General features: G+C 37.9%; 1 pseudogene; it reads right to left on the reverse strand.

The window, feature by feature from the left end:
• Positions 1–361: 361 nt before the first annotated feature.
• On the reverse strand, positions 362–511 carry LOC136865028 (5.8S ribosomal RNA; annotated as a pseudogene).
• Between the last annotated feature and the right edge of the window lie 7,447 nt (positions 512–7,958).

Raw genomic sequence — 7,958 nt, forward strand, 5'->3', positions numbered from 1 at the left:
AATATATCCAACAATTTCGTAATGAGCTCGGACTATTGATTGATATACCTATACAAAAAGCAGGAAACACCAATCACGGCAGTAGAGTCCAAAGGTTTTTAGACATGCTGAAAAATCATCAGAAATTATTGGGGTAAATGTAGACTTAATAAAGAGATTTCACATAATTTCAGAATGCTTAAATTGTGGTTTCTCGGTTGATACAGACAAATTTGATGAGTACGCTCATTGCACTTTGGAACTCTATCTTTGTTTTATGTGCTCGTAAGTGCGCACAAAGTACTGTCTTGAGGATTACATAATAATATATCCGCGAGTATTCTACCAACAGGCCAGATAGGAGACCAAAAATAAAGCTAGCAGAAAATACAGGGAACTCTTCACAATAAAATCGTAAAGGGTTAATACAATCGAAATGTCGATGTTCATGTATCCTGCAGTTCACATGTCGGCGCGCAATTTGCTGCGTTCTTCATCGACCCACGAGCCGAGTGATCCACCGTTAAGGTTTTTTTTTTTCATTTTTCGATCGTTCTCTCCACGGTGAGTGGAGGAGAAGCAATCATTTTCGTGGGTTTCTCGTCACAGAGCTAAGAAGTGTTTCGAGCATGGGCGTTGCGTTCATTTAAAACCTGCCCGTATACAAACACGGAATAATTCTTAGATTTATGATCACCTCTCATCCATATATTGCTAGTAGACGTGCTTCGGCCAAGACCAAACGATCAGAAATAACGCCCGGGGTTGTGTGATTGCTAAAAGAGCCTGGTATTAATGATTCATATGATTATTTTTATGACATCAGTGGTTCAGACTAATTAACATATTTTCCTTTTTGTGTAAATTTTGCGTACTATGCGTATTGTGTTTTTATTGTACAAACTAACCAATGTTATTTGCTAATATTTACTAAAGCTTTATTTAGATGTAACTAGCTGCCTTGAATACCGAGATGATTCGTCATGATTACCACACGACACATCGTAATCTGCAGGCCCTCGGGGTGAGCAGCGGTCGCTTGGTAGGGCAAGGCCCTTCAAGGGCTGTAGTGCCATGGGGTTTGGTTTGGTTAGCTGCCTTGAAAGCCGATAAGAGCAATCAGTTCTTTCTTTTATATAGTTTCACCGATTGACTGCAAGACTGGTTAATACAAATATGTGTTTACGTTTGTGAAAATTTAATAAATATTTTAAATAATACAAATAATACATGATTTAACAAATACATAGCTTATGTGAATGTAATGCTCTTCATTATGTCGAACACTAATTATAACACCCACAACACAACATACCTATAAAAACACTATTAAAGAAATGATACATTTCGCTCTTCAGAGAACATCATCATATTCTACCAACTCACACATTACTAAGATAAGTTATAACTCTCAAGTATTAAATTGTATAAGCTGAATTTAAACATAATAAAGCCTAAATTTCTAAAAGGAATCGTAACTTTAAATTAAAAGTAGTGGTTCTGATATAATCTACTACATTGAAGAATGTTAACCGTCAACATGAATCAACCATCGTCAAGAGATGAACTGTCAACATATGCTATTAAACAAGTTGTTCGAAAATATGACAATGATTACAAAATTTACTATATCACCTTGTCCTCTACCTCAGATTCCTCCATCCATACCCCATGAGGTAGCAACATTACCAAGGTCATGTAAACATATTTTCCAATGTATATAGTTAATTTCGTGCGATGGCACACTGCCGAGAAATAAGAAATATTTGCCATGACTAATGAATCGCCCCTCATAGAAAGCACTTGGGATTTAGGAAAAGTTATTCCACTGAAGATCAACTTGTAGGATTCCGGCAAAATATAGCATATATTTTAGATTCGGGTGATCAAATGGGCAGTATTGCGATTAACATATCTGAGGCGTTATATAGGGTAGATCCTGAGAGACTACTGGCAAGAATGAGTGCAATTGGACAAAAAAAGAGGAGTGATTGGGTGGCTATATTTGTAGAAAGAAAGAACTCAGAGAATTATAATAGGTGAAGCATTATCTGATCCTGTAATGATTAAGAGGAGAATTCTTAAAAGCATGAATATTGGAAATTTATGTTTAATTACATGTATATAAATACTATGAATAAAGAACCAGAGTTTCACAAATTACTGCGTTGAAGGGTTAAATTTTCTCGTGGGTATCACAGTAAGTACTAAGGTGTTAATATAGGAAATGATCTTCAATGGTGTAATCACATAAACGAAGTTCTAAAGAAAGGTTACATATCTCTCTACATGGTTATGAGAGTATTTGGTGGTTGTAGTAAGGATGTAAAGGAGGGGGCGCATAGGTCTAAGGTAAAACTCCAATTTGAAAATGGTTCCAGTGTATGAGACCCAAAACCAGGACTACGTGATTGCTTGATTCGAGAAGTGAAAAAGCATCCAGAGGAAAGCCGCACGATTTGTTCTGTTAGATTTCCGACAAAGGAGTAGTGTTACGAAAATGCTGCAAACTTTGTGCTGGGAAGAATTGGGAGAAAGGAGACGAGATGCTCGACTAAGTGGTATGTTTCGAGCTGTCAGTGGAGAGTTGACGTGGAATGACATTATCAGACAAACAAGCTTGATCGAAGCTTTTAAAAGTAGAACAGATCATAACTTGAAGATAAAGTTGGAATTCAAGAGGACAAATTGGGGAAAACAAATTAATAAGAGGAGGAGTATGGGTGTGGAATAAATTATCAAGGGAAATGTTCCAAAAATGTCCAAGTTCTTTGAAAACGTTTAACTAAAAGATAAGTAAACAATTGATAGGGATCTGCGACATGGGCGAGAGCCCTGAATGCAGATCATTGATGTGTGATTTACTGACTGAGGAACGGACGGACGGATGGTGAAATTTCCCCATGCGTTGTTTTCTATTGCCAGCTCCGCGTGCTTTGATATCTCATTATCTGCATACTGCAAGTGCTTAGGCAGGCTATGTCTATGGGAAATGCAGCCTTCATTACCGTATCAAAAAATATATGTGGTCCGTTGTTACTGCTACATCCATCAAAACGTTTCTGTCACAAGGGAGTTTGCAGCTTGAGTTTTCAAGCACTGTTTCTGGTGTGTATTTCCAATAGCTGGAGAAAGAAGAAATTTACACTGGAGGCAAGTTTCTGGTGGATGATTTCTGCTATTTGATCGTGTCGATGTTCGTAGTCGAGATTCGCTAGATGTGGGCAGCGTGATATAACGTGTTGAAGGATGATAATGATGATGTAGATTATTATTATTATTATTATTATTATTATTATTAATGAATTAGATATGACACCTACCTACTGTGTTTAATATTGCTGAATCCGTTTCCAGCACGCAAGTCGCGTAGCACTTCCAACAGTTTAAATACGAGAGACCCATATCACTACTGCTGTATAAGAGGACCAATTTTTTGGACTAAATTTCGATATTACACTATTTCATTAGACCAAATTAAAATCCAAGTACGCCGCCGTCTACTAAGACAGAACGTCAATATCCAGTACCCCGGCGGTACTTACAACCGGAGCAAGATTCCTATACCCTACCATTATTTGACAAGAAAAATTCCGTTAGTCCGCCATGCTGATCGAAGTAAAATTCCGATACTTCCACGTTTTCTTTTTTTTTACAATTGGCTTTACGTCGCACCGACACGTATAGGTCGTACGATGGGATATGAAAGAGCTAGGATTGAGAACGAAGCGGCCGTGCCTTAATTAAGGTACCGTACTGCCCTAGCAGTACCCTTGTGTGAAAATGGAAAGCCGCGGAAAACCATTATCCTTTTTACTCCGGCTTTGTTAATAATAATAATAATAATAATAATAATAATAATAATAATAATAATAATAATAATAATAATAATAATAATAATATTTTAAAAATATCTGTGACTGGTGATGTTCGCGCCCCTTATACTTACCAACGTGATGTTCTCACCATGTGGTTTCGGACATCGGAAATGACCGTAAGTGAAACTGACTCTTATGTGTCATTGAGCTGTGTATATAGATTAGGATTTCTGTGTGTGTTACCCCAGGAAACCCCTTCTGTTGATTTGTTGTGGGATTCATTTCCCATATTTTACTGTCGCCTTGTACATAGTATAGGACTATCTCGTGTATAATTCGCCAATTATGCCACGGGTAGGTATAATAATATATTAGTGATATGCATTTCACACCCTTTTCAAGAAACACGTTTTTTGAGACAGGAGTGCAGAAATGTTTGCACTAAAACGGGGTCTTTAACGTACAAGTACTGTAATTGTACGTGTAGTAACACTCTTAATCGAAATCCCACTCTGCCAGGACTGAATCATATGACGTTGAGCACATGAGACCAAGTACAAAGTATGCTACCTAATGGTGGTGTAGTGTTTATAATGTCCTTGTAGCCGCGGGCGTAATTTATCGTCAACGCATTAGTAATCGCTGTTTCGGCAAGTTTGTATGTGCATGTTATGTATCACTCTGTTGGAAGGACTAGAAGACTAGATTTTTCTATGAGATTCCATGTATAGCCGTGTATGAGACGCAGCCGAGGTAAAGTTTAATTTGTTATAAGCTAGTACCTAGGTATATGCGCGTACTAGCGAGAGCGCTGAATTCCTTTTACATGTTCATTACGTTCCATGTTTATTCATTGGGTGCATTAGTACACCTGTCATGGAAAATGATAACTCAACTTACATGTCATATATCACAGAGCTGTGTGACATGCCACTACCGGATTGGCTAGATTTTCACTGTCAGCCTCGTTACACTGCTGTTGTGGAAGATAAGTCTGCCGGGCTTGTTACGCTGATTAAATGCCTAGCAATGGGCGATTCATCTGATGTTCTGAGCACTGTGATTGCATTTACATCCAGCATGCCAGTTTTACGTAATAGTGAATATTCCTTAGATCGGAATTCAAAATAAACGGTAAAACACATATTCGTCACATGTCAGTGTTATTTTAGCAATTTTAACTAGATAATGATCTAGGAACTTTTTACACAGCATACAGTGTGTTCAAGTAGTTGACAGTACATTACAGATCGTACTGTAGAGGAGACATCATTTTTATTGCATTCTCAGTTATGGTGCTTGGCAAAGACGAATAAATCCTGACTGTATTATATAGGCCTGTTGAATAACTGATCCATTATTCCGAGTGGTTAACAGAGTTGTACAGAAACTGAAGTAGCCTATAGAGGGGTTGAGGGTGTACAAGTTTCGGATAGGAACGTGTAGTCTAGGACGAAATAAGGCGCCAGGGAAAGCCAGGGAGTGTGAGGACCTATAGGAACAATGCAGCTTTCAAAAACAACATTCAATGTCAATTGTCTCATATCACTGGTTGTGCAAACGACTCTCAATTCACCGATTCTTAGTTCTGAACTGTTTGGGAATGTCAGTATTATGGAAAAACAAATCAAATATACGTTCCGTTATTTCGATCCTGACATTCCCAAGACTGCTTTGGCGCAGGGTTGCGTTCTGAATTATACGTTCCTATACGAAAATTGTTGTTTCGACCCCTGTATTGGCTACTTCGGTTTCTGAGAAAGCTCTTGAACCATACCATTACTGTAGCTAATGCGATTTCAGAGCTCGTAATTTTTGCAATGAGAAATAATCGTAGATAGTGATACCGCAAAAAATTCTCTTAGATATGGTCTTCGATAAACATTACCACGTTGCTTTCTCTGTGGTATTCATTAGTGTTTGGAAAAGTATATATTATGACACTGACATTTCATGGAATACGGAATTTTCTTTCACTCTCCTAGGATACTGCAGCAATTGTTAAAATATTTCTTCATCTGTTCTGGAACTTACACCATGTGAATCCTGCATTTCGGTGAAGATGAGAATTTCACTACCAAATATCTATCCTTCGAAATTTTTAGTACAATGCGTCAAAACTACACAGCAAAGAATACATCATTAATTAAATTATCATTATTTGTTTCTCATTGCTACCACCTGTACATGAATAGTTCGTTTTTTAAATTTATTTTTTACATTTTGCTTTACGTCGCACCGCATCATTTGCCTGGTGTGATAACTCAAATTCTCTTTTCAATCAGATTAGTACGGTTTACTTATGTTTACCTACGTTACATTAAATATCGTGACAGTTACGAAGATGGCTCATTAAGTAAAGTAACAAGTCATCTCAATTGTAATAATAATAATAATAATAATAATAATAATAATAATAATAATAATAATAATAGGATAATAGTTGTGTGTCTCGCTAATTACTTTTATAGCATTTCGAGATGCCGAGGTGCAGGAGTATTATCCAGCAGGAGGCTTGTCATTCAGATGCCTCCGGACTGAACCAGGATATAGCCCACTGGCTTGGACTCACAAGGCCAGCTACTTAACGCCCGAACATTTCTCATGTACAAAAATATTGTTCCGTATTTCTTTCTAATTTCCCATCCACTCGAAGCTAGTAGACCACCGTTTCTCATCACGGCCATTAGACTCCACACCTTATCACTCGCAATGTCCCAACATTAGATCCAGTGACACCGGTCAAGGACACTGGCCACTACCAGGAGGTTATGGCAATAATGGCAGTCATGGCAAAAAGATGTTGTTGACGCACTTTGCCCTGGGTCAGTGGTCTGTACGCAAAGACGTCTCTGCAGTACAAACTGAACACTCTAACCTCAGTATACTTATAAATGAAAGTTCTTGCGATTAGTGCCTATTGTAAGTAAAGTAAAACCAGTATATTAGTTCACACAAACAGATTTCACATTATGAGATAAGGGACAGGCTGTGACAATAAACATCATTACATAAAATGTTCTCCCCCCCCCCCTCACAGTAATTGAACTGATAATTTCGAAAAGGGGATAAGTTACAGTTTGCACATTTTTCGGGAGAAGTAAAAACATTTTTAACTACAGTAGTTTGTATCATTGCTAAGACTCCCTTAATTCGAATGTGTGTGGATAATGTTATCCATTTTAAAGAATACTAAGTGGTTGCTACCGTGATGTGCATCATGTGGACATGCCCTCCTTAAGCAATAAATGGCGGGAAGAAGAATCATTAAGTTTATTTATTGAAATTATATGAAAATAAGGAGTATGAAATAATATAAGCTAAAGAATAACAGGTGTTATTTATGACAACAGTTGTCACAGTTCTATTACAAGATAAGTATCTAAATTTATTTCACAGTATGTTATATATTTTAACAGTTTCTCAGCATCATTTTTTTTCTTTTTTATGGGGACTCTTTCGGCATACGCACTAGTAGGAAGCTTAAAATCATTGATGAGAAAGTTGCCAAGGTTCATTCAATGAAAAGCATGGGTCATTCGCTCTCTGATATAGGACTTAGCAATCACTTGTCCTTTCATAGTGCAGAAACTGCTGGGGAGCAAAATTATACTTTTGCATTGCTTTTTCCCATTGCTTAAGCATAGACAACAATCTCTTGGTATAAAACACAAACGTTAATCACTAATAAATTAGTTACGTTTCTGGACTGATTCCAGACCCGTCACACACCTGTTTCTAAAACGCGACAACTCCCGGAGTATTCCCTCGTTAGCAGTGAACGCAAACTTCTAATCCCGTCCTGGCACACGGCAAAGGACCGGAGAAGTCCCACTTCAGCACCAGTCGATGTGTCTTCCAGTCCGGCTCCTTGGCGGAATGATCAGCGAAGTGGACTTCCATTCATAGGGCCTCGATTTCGATTCCTGGCCGGGCTGTTCATTTTAACCACGCATGGTTAATTCCTCTTTTTGTGATCGCCTTAATACATATTCTCACACAACATTCAGACTACTAGCTACCACAGAAACACGCAATAGTGAATATATCCCTCCACATACCGAATGAGCTTGCTACGCACTTCGAGTCAAGTCCCTGTGAGCTTCAATTCAGAAGATAGAAGATTCACACCCTACTGTCGGCAGCCCTGAAAACAGTGTA

Source organism: Anabrus simplex, chromosome 2, assembly GCF_040414725.1.
Source record: "Anabrus simplex isolate iqAnaSimp1 chromosome 2, ASM4041472v1, whole genome shotgun sequence".
NCBI lineage: Eukaryota > Metazoa > Arthropoda > Insecta > Orthoptera > Tettigoniidae > Anabrus > Anabrus simplex.